This window comes from Argopecten irradians, chromosome 2 (genome assembly GCF_041381155.1).
Source record: "Argopecten irradians isolate NY chromosome 2, Ai_NY, whole genome shotgun sequence".
Classification (NCBI taxonomy): Eukaryota; Metazoa; Mollusca; class Bivalvia; order Pectinida; family Pectinidae; genus Argopecten; species Argopecten irradians.
The window spans coordinates 23054829-23070651 of NC_091135.1; the positions used below are offsets into that span (position 1 = coordinate 23054829).

Here is a 15823-nt window from a genome sequence, read left to right on the forward strand (position 1 = left end):
CGCCAAATTGTCTATGACATGACAATTTCTAGTTTCTTCTGAAATGATTGGGTAATATTTATTCATTTAGAGATCCCATTTAAAATTCCATAGATATTGAACCTCCACTGAGATTGACCCTTCACCTAAAAAAAAACATCATCTAAACCATTATAATTCCTTTATGTAAACATACGATGATATAAGATCTTTGACAAACAATGTCTGCGCGAGCATATGACTGCATGAATCTTTGTTATAATAGCTTACCTTATATTCCTATCGTTATAACCTTCTGCTCGTTATGTGATCAGGCATTCTAGATCGTCCATCTCGCTGGTCAGTTTCAAGGTCATCTAAGCGGAGATAATTATTTACAGACACAATGGACAAGGACACTGAGAAGGTAAGATTAAACAATGTTGTTGAACTGTTATGTTTATTAAGATTTAGAATTTATTTGATCCCTTTTAGACAAATTCAACACTTATTCATATATGAACGGATTCGGACCACGCATGCTGTACATATTTGCAAAAAATGACAAATACAATATGTTTAATTGGTAGGATCACAAATACGTCGTAAAGTCTTTTTTGTAAATATAGGAAAGTTTATTTATAAATGAAAATACTCATGTATTGATTTACTGAAAACAAATAAATGATAAGGTATAAGTTAATTAGAAAAACAAATTTTGGAAATATTAATTAAATAAATAATGTTGTATATATGTTAAATATAAAGATTTTAAGAATATACATGAAAATATGAAATGCGATTCATTTCTTCATCAAGACAAAATGTCACGCAATCAAATTATTGAAAGATTGTTTAGATTTTATGTGAACAAGAATATCACCGCTAAATGTGAAAAGTAAATCGTTTAGAATAATTAAATTTTCAATTAAATGCTGATTTTTTTAAGGAATGTAATTACGGAGTTTCACATTCACATGATGTTTAATGTTTAGATTTTATGTGAACAAGAATATCACCGCTAAATGTGAAAAGTAAATCGTTTAGAATAATTAAATTTTCAATTAAATGCTGATTTTTTTTAAGGAATGTAATTACGGAGTTTCACATTCACATGATGTTTAATGCTCGATATTACAGATAGTGCCTGTGCACAAATACAAGCATTCTGAAATGAACACAGTAAAACTGAGATGAAAGAATTACCGAATATTTCAAATATACAATCAAAATTGACGATTTTCAAACATAATCCTACCCGATAGGTTAACGTGTATTTTGTATTATTGTATTAATTGTACTTTTCTTTTATTGCTAGTGAACTTTTGTTCTGTATCCAGATCATTGTACATTTGTAATTGGATTATACATAAATTAATATTTTGCAATTTAAATTTTCAAATAATTTTATGAAAAAAATTAATAAAATTGATATTTTGTTTTTTAATTGACAATAGCACACTGTATCTCCAGTAACGGAGAACCCGAAGACAGAGGAGATGTCCGCTACACAGTCCTATAAGGAAGTACCAAACGATCCAGAATTGACTATTCCTGACGACGTAAGAAAAGAAACAGCAATAGCGATTACAATCACAGATGGTGAAATACCGGAGGCAACCACACCTGACAAGTTGTGGATTTCAGAATTTATAGCAAAATACAAAAGCCTCTTCGTCAAGGCAACCAAAGTCACCATAGCGGGACTGTTTTTGGTGTATGTTGGATACTGTATGACAGTTGAATTCGGTTCCGAAGGCTCTCTGAGACTTCTTATTGGAACTATATTGGGATATCTATATCTGACGTGGAAGTTACTACAGAAATGGGAAGGATTTTCGAACATTTACGCTGATCTTAAACAACTGAAATGCCAGGGAAGGATACAAATGAAAATAAGGAAATATATCCGTTGGTAAGTTTCTGATAACCATCAGACCTCAACTAACCATAATTCAATCAAGTATTGATGGCGTTTTTTTTTAATTTCATGGGGTGTGAAAAACATTGCTTATATTTTTTTCTGATATCTTAATAAAATAAAATACACTTCGATGTTTTGATTTGTATTGAATCCAATTTTGATTTTCGCGTCATTCCCGTTTTTTCCATTAGAAAGCTAAATCAAGTATGAAAATAAAGAAAAACAATATAAGATGATTTTGAAACTGATACAGACGCCCCGTAGAACCATGAAATACTGAAGTATATTTTTAGCTGTTACACCACTTGAACATTTGACGAACATGACTACAATGTGTACAGAAGATACAGCAAGAGTCAATCTAGACGATAGTATACCGCTCTTGGTCCGACTTATATCCATTAGTAAGGAAAGTGGTCAAAACTAAAAAACATTTAGAATACAGAGTAGTTAAAGAATAAAATAAATCATAAAAAGTATACGTATCAACTACATCCTTGCCATTTCCCTATACTTTGAAACATATTTTGAAAGGTTAAGTGTAAATATCATACTAGTCATCGAAACGTCACCATGAGATATTCACTGACTGTGTAATTAATATCATTACACATATGATTAATATATTTACAGGATTATAAATGTAGCCATTAACTGCAAAAAGAGACTTAAAACAACTTTGAAATTTATATATATTACACACTCCTTTGATGGTAAGGGACAACAGACTTAACAGGAATAAAGACAACACAAACGGGCACTTGGGATGGAACTATTAATACTGAAATACTGATATGATGGGTAAAAACCCAATTTGGTAATAAAAGATAGTGATACGACAAAACCACAAAAACATGATATAAGAATGATGGATTAATTCCATAATAAACTATATGTCCCTATACAATATTACAATTTACATAGCCTTGTTCAACACTTTTTATACGTCTGTTTGTTCTCATTTAAATGTTTTTCTTGTACATATGTATATTTCCATATTTAACGCCTTCGGCGAGCAACTTTGCTACCCTAATGACGTAATATACGTTTCTTTCTTCTAAATAGTGTCTGAATACTCTTGGCTAGCGAAGCCGAAATGCTGTTTTTGTTGCTAAAAATACATTATAAATATATGAATTCAGCAATATGTTTGCGCATTTTTATATCATGAATACAGGGGCCTCTACATCGCCATGCTGGTGCTCATAGGGTCATTGGTAGGAACTGCCGTTGCCAAGGGTAACTACAGAAATCTGGTATCGCTTGGTGGCCTTGTGGCCTTCCTTCTTCTGCTATATGTGACTTCCTTGGATCGCGCAAATGTAAGGAAATAAAGAAAAGAAAACCTCTTTAATCATTTTACTTTTCTTCCTGAGGTCTATTTGCATCATTATATGACATAATTGAAATGGGTGAACAACAAATCTTATCTGCCAATGCTTACAGTCGAAATTATTAACATAAATTAAAGGCTTTGCATGTTGTTTTAATGGGGGGGGGGGACAAAAAAAAACTATGACAGCTTTAAGCAACACTTCTTGTAAAGGTACAGTATAACTTTACAAAATATCATAGCCTCGGATTTGATGCTCCATAATACCTGTTTTTATTTCTTGGTGTTCCATATTACTTGTGCTTATTTCTTTGGTGTTCCATATTACCTGTATTTATTTCTTGGTGTTCCATATTACCTGTGTAGATTTCTTTGATGCTCCATATTACCTGTGTTTATTTCTTCGATGCTCCATATTACCTGGGTTTTTATCATCACATTTAGGTATCATGGCACGCTGTGTTTTGGGGGTTCGGTAAATTCAATTCATCATGGCCATATTTGTACTGTACACGAGTGGCGGGAAGGAAGCTGTCATCTGGTGTAGCACGCGCCTTAGTGAACTACTCGCGCACTCCAGTAAAGGCTCAGAATTTGTTTTCGGCAAAGATTACATGCAATTTTATTTTGCTTTTAGTGTAAGTTATTTATTTTTTATTAAGTGTGTGTTTTTTACGTTGTAGGGACCCTATATGTACAACTTACTGGGTTATCAATACTTTCTTTTTACACATATATTTTACCGACGGTTATATTCTTCGTTTCAATGGTTGTATATAAAGTTTAGCGACAGTTATGTTCTCTGTTTCCATAGTTACATATACATTATTATGTAGATTTTACCGACGGTTATAATATTTTTTTTCCATGGTTACATATAGGTTTTAGCGACGGTTATATTCGTTTGTTTCCATAATTACTGTATACACAGAAATAACGACGGTTATATTCTTTAACCCATGGTTACATATAGGTTTTACGACGATTTAATATTAGTTTCAATGGTTACATATAAGTTTTAGCGACGGTTATATTCGTTTGTTTCCATTACACAGAAATAACTGACGGATTTTTGTTTCCAAGGTTACATATAGATTTTACCGACGATTATATATTTGTTTCAATGGTTACATATAGGCTTTAGCGACGGTTATATTCGTTTGTTTCCATAATTACTGTATACACAGAAATAACCGACGGTAATATTCCTTGTTTCCATGGTTACATATAGATTTTACCGACGGTTATATTTTTTGTTTCTATTACTACTGTATAAACAGAATTTACCGATGGTTTTATTATTTGTTTCTATGATTACATGTAGCTTTTACCGATGGTTATATTCTTTGTTGCCATCGTGAGAGTTTTAACTTATCTTGGAGTTCTCCGCTTCATCAACCATACATTGGGAACCATGTTAGCATTCTGTACAGGAACGACAGTACCGGAGGCAATATGTGCTGCAGCCAACGTGTTTGTAGGAGGGGTAATTATATGTTCTTAATCTTACGTTTATTTAGTGATAATAACATGTTTGTCTTAACACTGTCATTGATGTTATATGTCAATGCTGACATTAATGCAGAACCAAGTATGAACAGTCTTGCACCGAGCGATTTACTAATTGAATTCCATCACCATCAATGAATGCTTTAAATAGTTCAACTATATCTAAAGAGTACTGATCGATAGCTTATCAAATGTGTTTTGTATGTATAAGTTTCCATACAGCTCTGATATTGTTGTTATTGCTGCTGTTGATACTCCTGGCAATGTTTTAGTTATGATGTTCCATGTTGATATACAGTTTCATATTGTGTTGTTAAGCATGCAATCTCAGCTACGATATGTTATTGCGTACATGATTTTCAATTTTCTTTCACGATATAGTGTTTGAAATATGAATTCGTTACTTAATCGCTGCTTTCTTTATCCTGGACAGGGACAAGCTATTCTCTTTATCAAGGAATATATGAATTACCTGACGGAGTCTGAGATATTCTGTGTGTTTGTGGGGAACGTAGCCTCTATCGGTGGTGGGGCTGTCGTCCTGTACTCCGGCTATGGGGTTAGTATTTCTTCGTCGTTCCTATTTGTAACATCAAATGATACCGAATCTTACTAAATGAATGGGGCACAAAGGTGCATGTGTTACTACAAAATTAAATCTAATTGGTGTTAAGCATGTTTTTGAATACCATTACAACTGATAGTTTTACAGAACTATTGTCGATATCAGCAAATGAAAAATATCATTGTTATTGGAATTGTAATTAAGACGAAGAAATACCCTGGAAACTCCGCGCTACAATGGCACACTACGTACATTGTATATGTATTTGTATGTATAGATGTTACACCGCTGACGAATGGTATTTCTTTCTCTATCAACTAAAGGAGCAAACAAATTCGTATTTATTCTTCAGTTACAAAAGTTACTTACTTTACACCATTACCGTCATTGAAAGGTTTGAGCTTCTTGTTTAACTTTAAGGTAAAAATATCTTTTTTTAAATTGCGTCCCGAAAAAAAGTTCTGGCACTAGGTTATATATGGAATAACGTATTGGCTGCACATGAATCAAAGGCAAAATAAATTATTTATAAATATATTTTTGTGTTAATTAGACATATATGTACGCGATTACACATCATTTGTTGTTTAAATAAATGGTGTTATTTATGCTCTGTCGGCGGTTGAGCATCTGAAATGTACAAATGGAATGCAAGCAGCACGTGAAAGTAATACTTACTTGTATATGGCTTCCTCTGTACTAATAAAGGTGTAAAATTTACACATCATTTTATATTACTTCTAGTGTTAGGACATACACGCGTTGTAGAGGTATATGAGGAGTGTTCTATACTTATCAAAACGTAGCTCGTTTGTATTTTAAGTTGTCATAATGGAGTACATAATTTTGCAAAGTAGTATAGTATTAGTAGAACCTATTTTATGCAGGTAAATATTGTTAATCATTGAATAACCCCGTATATGTTCTAAATCTTACCCTGCTGTCGGTCAGATTGTATTTACCTTGTGTTCATCGAATGACATATATTCACCGAGGATATTTTAAGACAAGCACGTATGCTTTTCTGTAGAAACTGTAAAACATGTGCACAAAACTAGGTGAAAGTTTGGAATATTGATGAAAATATTTTCGAGTTTTTGTTTATGCAGTCAAATCTTTTTAAAACGATAAAATGTTAATTAAATTGTTTCTGTAGTAGATGTGGATATTTGATTTTAGGTGGTTAAGTTACATGTAAAATGAATTCGCAGCCTTTAATACGTGCCTTCTGTTATGATAATACATGTATAATATATAGTCATCTATGTAATGAGATTATACAACGGCACGAACCGATCGCCCTACCTGCAGGGCCAATCATTTAATGATTTACCAGGTGTGTAACATTATATGATAATTATCAACTGTGTAAATAAATCGGCAATAGTCCTATTTGTTGAAGGGACATTCGATTGCTTTCGGGTCAAGATCATTGGTAATAATAGAACAGTGGAAGAATGTTCTAATATGTTTAAAAAAGCACTATTTGATATACTTTCATAAACTTTGATAAACTTTGGAAGGTGTAAACAATACGAAGTGAAGATATTAAATTAATTTGGAATATTGATGTTAACCTTGTAGAATTTTCGTTTATGCTGTCAAACCAAAATTTATAAGGAACTTTATAAGGATATTTCAATAAAAGGACACCAATAAATAGAATATAAGACTGTTTCTATAGAAGGTATCGATATCTGCTTTCCGTAGCTCATACATTTTACTCAAAGTTTTCTGTATGGTATCAAAGGTCCCCGTGGAGTACTTGATATCCGCTTCTGTTCTGTCCGCCCCGGCAGCTCTGGCTGCGGCCAAGCTGAATTATCCAAGTTCGCCATCTCTTCAGGTTACGGACGAAAAGATAAAAAAGGACGAACTTGTGAGGTAAAATGCATCAACTATCCAGCCTTATGTTGATACCGGTTACTACAAACAAATCATAAAAAAATCTTTTAAACAGGCGAGAACAAAAGTTGTTTACTTTTAAACATAACGAATAAAATTATGATATTGTAAGGTCGATTTTTTTTCAATCTTAATAATCTCTTTTCGAAATGAAAATGCAATGCCATTTGAAAACATTTTGAAGCTTTAACTATGTACTTCAAGGATACCACGGACAGTTATGTATTAAATATTCTGCATACCTACTTACTTTTGCTTGAGATTTAATTTCATTCGCAATGGAAATCATGAAAATTAAACGTCGTGATAAAAATGAAAAGCAAAGGTATGTACAGTTATTCAGTATGACTCGAAATCGTGAAATTGAATCATCGTGAAGAAGTAGTTAAGCATGAGCTTGTAAAAAATACGTTAGCTTACAGTACATAATACTCGAACTGAGCAAAGGGAAACATAAATAATGTGTATGTTTTGGTTGTTTTCATCTACAGTACAGAGACAAACATTCTCCATGCCTTATCCGAGGGAGCCAGACAGGGTCTGAAATTCGTAGCCAGTATATCGGTCAACATAGTGGTAGTGTTGGCGGTGCTCGACTTTATTGACATGTCTTTACAATGGTTTGGAGCCAGAGCTGGACTGGAAAATTTCAATTTTGAGGTGGAGTGGTATATTTCCTATCTTTGTAATGTCTAATTAATCCGTTGAATGTTAACATAAAAGATAAGCATCCGACCTTTGTTTAAATGTACATAAACATTCTTCTTGGTATTGTGAGCACTAAATATTATATAATTTGTAACGCGTACATATTTATAAAAAAAATATCTATTCCAAGTGTGTTTTCACCACTAAAAGCATAGTTTCGGTAACACACTAAAGCAATTAGTATCATGTGATCGACTTCTCTATAATATTTCAATATCCCTATCCTCTTTGTAGGTTCTAAAATGACATTATGATTTCTGAAAGCATTGCAGTCAAGTAATTCCAAAACCACTTTGTTTTACAGAGCATTTCGTCCTATCTCTTTTACCCGTTTGCCTTCCTGATTGGCGTGGATATTGGCGATTGTTTCAGGGTCGCTAACCTTCTTGGTTTAAGGAGCCTGATAGATATCTCCGTAGCATATATTCAGATGGGAATTTATATCAAGAACAAAGAAATATTTAATGAGTACTCGTCGTTATATAACGACACTCTCATCTATGAGGATTCTTACGATGTGTATTTACCACAGTGGAACCAAACTCTGGTAAAGGGAATCTTGTCGGTAAGTTGTCATCTAGAACTTTAATCCACTCAACAATCTGAGCAACGTTACAAATTTAAATGATGCCGATTTTAAGTTTTGGCGTTCGAAATGGTTGAAGAAGTAATAATTAATTAGTAAACACAAATGTATGATAAGCCCAATCCAACATGACTAAATGTATGATTATGGTTAATCACGTCATCAACTGCATAAAGTCGTCCGTTACGTATGTTACCTGTATGGTATTTTTTGTAAGGAGCCTGATAGGATCTCCGTCATCAGAGGTCATCACCTGTTATGCCTTGTGTGGTTTCGCCTCGCTGTCATCCCTTGGCATAAGTATAGGCTCGATATCTGTCCTGGCTCCTCGGTTCATTGGAGCCGTCACCAAGCTGGCCCCACGGGCTGTTATTGTTGGTACGCTCGCCTGCTACTTCACGGCTTGTGTGGCGGGTAAGTTAGAATTTCAAGTTAGGGTTTACAAATACATGTATCTTGGAATGTCATAGCATTTCAATCGCTATATTGACATTATTCTTAGACTAGTTAATGAAATATATGCTTCTTACTTAATCTGAAGTGACGAATTACACATAGCATTTATTGCATGATTAATTATTATCTCTAATAATGATATTGCAGCGACTATGATTTAACTTGCTATATTTGTATTACAGGTATGATTTATCAGGAGTAGTTGTGGCAGTAGTGCTTCATGGATCTGTACAACTGACAGTGTCAAACAACGAACATATTGTTATCAAAGGTTAATACAATTATTATAAAACATATAAACTGTGGTATTATTACTGGTTAAAACAAATTTCTAAATATAATTTTGATGCTATGGATATTTCATATATTTACAAAAAATATTTACTGAAAATATATATTCTTACAAAAATGTGTGTAGATAAAATACATAGATTATTACTAAATAGATAAAAAAAATAATGCATTGCACTAATCTATATGCATGTACCTCATATAGATCATTATTACTTACAAGTAGCTTACCCATAAACGAATAGTTTCTCTAGTTTGAAGTATTAGTGTCTTATGCTGAATGCTGTGTTCTGTTATGAAATATTTAATTTTCATTGTTGATTGTTTTCAGTATATTGCTGTTTGAAAACAAGTTGTATTAATGTAATCTTCACACTTTTTACCATTTTTAACTCCTACAAACCTAAATGAACAATTATATCTGTGTTAATAGATTTTGTCTTCTTGTCTTGTCTCTGTGTAGCAAAGCCACGTGCCAAATAAATCCATGTTGGCACTGAAATCATATTGCTTTATAATGGTACCCAATATATAATTTACTAACTTCTTGTTTTTTGGAATGTGTCGTCTAATACGATGGTTTCAAGATAATTTCATGATGTCGTTAAGGCTGAAAAGAAATATTTAGATATATTAATATTTTTAATACATATATCTTTACATCTCTGTCCAAAATTAACGTTTAATTATTTAACAGAACACCTTGAATTTAAGTTTATAATATTCATAAATTAACTAGGGATTTATTTATGGATTCACTTACAAAATAGAGTTGGGATTCCTTTCATTTAATATTATTTCTCTGTGAAGGCAATCCCGGTAACTCTGATTTCATTCTATTATACATGTATTTCCTTTGGGCCGCGGTGGCCGAGTGGTTAAGATGTACCGACATATTACCACACGCCCTCCACCTCTGGGTCCCGAGTTCGAATCCCATGTGGGGCAGTTGCCAGGTACTGACCGCTGGTCGGTGGTTTTTCTCCGGGTTCTCCGGCTTTCCTCCACCAACAGGAAACTAATCAAACCAAACCAAACCTTGTGATACTAATGCTTACTTCTACTTTAACCTCTGTAATTATCGCCTCCGATAGCGGTGGATTAAACAGGTCACGATAGTTTGGCGTCTTACAACCATGACATATCATAATATTTTCTTGTACTTATGTATTGCGTATTACAGGCATCATAAACTGTTTCAAGAGGTTTGTTGTTTGTTTGTTTGTTTGATTAATTAACGACCTATTAACGGCTATTGCAATGTAAGGACGGCCTGAAGTCTAAATTTAGTGAAATGTAATAAGCGATAGTAAAGATGAAAAAAAACAATTAAAATAAACACCAAAGACACAACAACAGGGTTGATGGTTGGTAATGTTTGAAATGGTCTGCCAAAATCGTTCGTGAACGCAGAAACCAAGAAAGACTTCGAAATCCCGCTGGAAAATTATCTATAAGACTCTATATATACTAATCACTGCTACTTTTTGGACCTCAAATGCAATTAACCAGTCACAACAAATAATCTGTATAATGTGTCTTATGATATGGACACAGAGGCTGTCAGCTTACGTCCATATTTTTTTTCAATTAAATTAAATAAAACATACAGTCGAGTCGGTATCATATCCGCCGAACCCAGATACCCACTCTCCCTACCTTTCCCCCACCTCCACCCCTTGCAAATTAAGAATAGTATTAATCCTTTCTGTACCGATTCCTTTGTACTCCGAGAGCGAAGTTAGTTACTTCCGTATTTAAAGTGTAATCTATATAAAGTTGGATAATTACAATTCCATATATTGACCATTTTAATTTACACTCTTTTGTAACATGGTTATCATACATTAGTGTATATCTAATGCTGTGGGGGAAATTCCACGACTCTTGAATGTTGCAATGATGTTGCAAAAACGGTGCATATATAAATTGCTTACTACATGTAGTTATTTCAGTATACTACAGTTGAATTTACAACAATAGAGCTACCAATCCTTTGGAGACATTTCGGCGATTAGCATTTAACTTTTTTTATTTCTATATTATTTTTGCATTGAAAATATCTCGGATGTACTCAGCTATTTCAAAAGAAATACTAGCTAGGTAAAATGGAAAGAAAAGATATGCGACAGTTTATGATAAAATTTCAATATTTAAAGATGCTCCACCGCCCGCCGACATAGCATAAACGATACTCATCATTTGAACAATAATTGGTGTTTAATCGTGTATATATATGTCTAATTAACACAAAAAATAATATAAAATAATTTATTAAGCTTTTGGTGCATGCGCAGTCAGTACTTCATTCCATATAGGACATAGTGTCATGGAATTTTTTCGGGATGCAATTAATTATTTTTAATATTTTTATCTTGAAATAAAATTAGAAGCTCAAACTTTTTAATGGTGGTAATGGTGTAAATGAAGTAACTTTTGTAGCTGAAGAAAAATGCTTATTCGTCTGCTCCTGTTTCCTGAAAAAATACCATTTGTCAGCGGTGGAGCATCTTTAAATCAAGTTCAAGAAGAAATATCACATTGACGTAGATTGATGATTTAATTCGACATGTTTTGAATATAGTCACATTGTAAATACTAGTAAATCAGAGAACATATGATAGAGCAATACGCATATTTCTTAAAGATATATTATGCTGTGCATGTAAATATTGAGACTCGATGGCATAGTTTACCATACAGGTAAAGATATCCATTCTCATATAAAAGTTTGTACTCATTAATCAATAGCCATTCTATAAAGATCTTGTTTGTTTGATTAAATAACGTCCTTTTAACAGTCAGAGTCATAATGTGTTAATGACTGGTGAAATTGTATAATGCGTTCAAAATGTCTTCTTGTATAGTGGAACTGTTGCACTTTATAGTGCTATATCACTGAAGCAAAAGAAGCTGCCAAAGACACAAAGCTATACACCCCATCCGGTTACATTTTGCTGACAACAGACTACTCCCGGCATGCTGAGCGCATGAAATGATGTGGATGCACGGGAATCTATGGTAGCTATGTGCCTGGACTATATGAAGTGAGAAGTGCATTTTTGGGAGACTGCGGTATGTTCGTGCTGTGTCTTCTTGTATAGTGGAACTCTTGCCATTTTTATAGTGCTATAGCACTGAAACATGACATCGAAGACGCCAGGCAACACACCCCACCCGGTCACATTATACTGACAACGAGCGAACCGGTTGTCCCACTCTCTTAATGCCGAGGCTAGGCAGGAGCAGAAACTACCAGTTTTATAGACTTTAGTGTGTCTCGGCCAGGGAACAGCACTTAGAGCCTACCTCACAGGGGCGAGCGCTCAACAGAAGGCCAAAACGGGAGGCGGTGTCAAGGAAGACGTCAGAAAAGATAATATCCTAAATTTAGTCGCCTTTTACGATCGGGGCAGCAGGTACAATTCTTATGCCCTACCTGCAAGTCCAGTCGAGACATCGAAAAAATTATCAATGGAATCAAACGTTTTAACTATTTTGTTTTTATCAAGTAGTCCGAAAAAATGAGTTATAAGCATTAAAAAGTGACTTTATTTTTTTTTAATTCCATTATGTTATGAAATGAATTTTGTTTAAAAACTGTAAATAGGACGCTAATCAACCAAACAAGAAAATGTTTAAAGACTTTCGCGAGAATCCGCAGACATCATCTGCCCTATCAGCGTGGTTTCTCCTGGCTTAACCAGTTTCTCCCATTTTAAAACTTGTGTCCCTACACCCAGGTCATCGAAAATGATTCTTTGTGTGACTTGTGTCGCAATCGATGAAGATAAATAAAGCATATCCTTATTTTAATACTTAAGTTGAAGGCCTGTTTGGATACGAGACGGGGAATCAGGGAGTATGCGAAGTTTTTCTAATAAACCTATCTTCATTTCAGCATTGACCGCGAGCTTTATAAACATGGTCTACGACAGCACAAATATAAAAACATTGCACTCACCAGGTAATCTTCTTTGTCAAGAAGGTCTGGGGATATAAAAAGAAGAAAAAAGAAGAAGACCTGAGACTGGGCCATGGTCGGTAAATATTAGCTGTATCCAAAAATATGTCGGGGCAAGAGAACGCAATTTAGTTAACAAAGAACGTCACTATACATGTACATATACCAGATGACCATGTTTGTGATGAATGAGATATACATTGAGGAGTAGAACTGGTAACTACATGTATTTCAGAAACAGATATGGTTTTTTTTATCACAGCGCGGATTTGTTTAAACTTTTATTGTCAGTTTTAATATTTTATAACATCACATTTATGATCCTTGTTTATTTATCTGTGCAAATAACAAAAAAGACAGACAACACAACATGCACCATGTTTGTTAGATATGCTGTAGATTTCCAGTGTCCTCATTTCCTAAAACATTGCCACTAGGAGGTCAATATTTAGCATATCAACTCGGCGTTTGCAACATCGCCCATGGCAGCCCAAACAGTGAGTTCCTCAGGGTTGTGTACTAACGCTAGAGCTCTTGTTTTAATGAGCATGCATATCAACTTCATATCTTATCTATAAAAGGACCTTTGATTTTGTTGAAATGGTGTTATACTGTCCTTAGCGATACTGACCAATCGCCATGTGTTATATTGCCACGCCTCCTGCCCAAACCCAAAAACGCACGTGTACCTATTCCATGTCAGAGCAAATATGGTAGTTTACACACAATACAAAATACAAAGTCACGTGCAGTTTGATTCACATCTGGCGATCCGTCAATTATGCAAATATCGACCTCAACGATGGCTCATTAGTGATAAATAAAACATTTATAAATCAGGTTAAAGTTCAACCGGGTGTTTTTTCAATGCTGATGCCAAATGACAAAATTATTTTAGGACGCTAAGAGTGAAAGGGAAATGATAAAGCACTGAAAGTAATGGCCAATTGAAATTGCAGCTCTATATTGTTGATATAGGAAATGGTGTCTTTATTTTCCTTCATATATATAAAGGTGTGTGTATAATCACTTCTCTCTGTTTAAAAGGATTTTAAATTGAATGTAAATTTGCCATTATATACATATGCATTTCTATTTAGAAAAGAGCTTTACATTATTAGGAATACTTGTAATACATTTGTTTTTGGCGGTTGCGGTAAATTAGTATTATATCCCGAATTAAGTCGCATTTTACTATCATGTCATGGGGACAGCAGGCCCATTTTTACTACATGTTACATATGGACAAAATAATCTGAGTAATAAGCAATCTGGGTTCATGAATGGAAGGTCAGCACAACTCCAGTTACTGATGGTTTAGGAAGAATGGACAAAAATAAATGATAATGGTGGTCATCTGGATGTAATATATATGGCCTTAATGAAAGCCTTCTATACAGTCCCACATCGTCGGATGGAGTGAACGGCCTACTAACTGAATAGAAGACTTTCTTAGAAATAGATGCCAAAAAGTCATAGAAAATGGAAAATCATCAAAGACATATCATGTATAAGCGGCATACCCCAAGGAAGCGTCCTCGGACCAATTTTGTTTGTAATCAATATAAATGATTTACCGGAAAATACTGAATCTCAGTCGCCACTTTTGGCAGACGACACAAAATTATACAGAGAAATCAAAGAGATAGCAGATAAAAAAAATTGCAATATGATTTGATCAATCTTGAAAAATGCTCTGAAATGTGGTAATTTAAGTTTTACCCAAACACAAGTTATTTCGATTTAATCCAAGGAGAAAAGATTGTATAGTATGTCTGGAACAACAGGATCATAATTAGATATCGTTAATATAACATCCGAAAAGGACAGTGAGGTAATGGTGGATGGGGATTTAAATTTCAGAACACATATCCAACTAGGAGTAAATTAAGCACAGCATCCTGGGGACATATAAGAAGAGCCTTTACCTTCCTTGATGAAAATATGTTTAAAGTGAATAGTCGGGCAAAGGAAGGCTTAAGTCGGTTAAAATGGTGTTAATATATCCAGTATAATTTCTTATGAAATAGAAAAATAAAATATCCTGTCAAAATCGCTCTGCACGAGAGGAAATTAATTCATAGTAAAGGAATCCTAAAACGTCCTCCCGGCTGCCTATCCGTGATGACATTCCCACACAGCCTCGCTTTCAGAATTTATTTTTAGAACAGTCGTAAATTTATATGGGGATTTCCATAATTTCAATGGTCTAAACTGGACAAAGTAGGCACAATTTGATCGTCATTTTGATATGTAAGGACTTTTGGAAAGCCAATGAACGCATTTATACTGGTTTTCATTCCCCGACTATGCACTTTAAACTACTGTTTAAGGATCTTCTAAGACTCCAATTTGAATTATATACCTCAAGTGTATGATGTCAATATAAGATGAAGGATATGGGACATCTAGAAAAGGTCCAAAGGAGAAGTCATACCCGGCTTTAAAGACCTAAAATATCAGGAACGTCTGTATATATTAAATCTGCCATCCCTAGAACATCGAAGAAAAAGAGGGCACTTGATAAATGTGGTCAAATGCTACCAATGTCTATGATGAAAGACTTACATCTTTTATGTTCCAAATGGTTACCATCAGCAGGACAAGAGGCCTTTCTTTACAAT

General features: G+C 34.0%; 1 pseudogene; it reads left to right on the plus strand.

Moving 5' to 3' along the window:
- The first annotated feature begins 291 nt into the window (after positions 1–291).
- Positions 292–10415, plus strand: LOC138314849 (uncharacterized transporter HI_0519-like; annotated as a pseudogene).
- The last annotated feature ends 5408 nt before the right edge of the window (positions 10416–15823 follow it).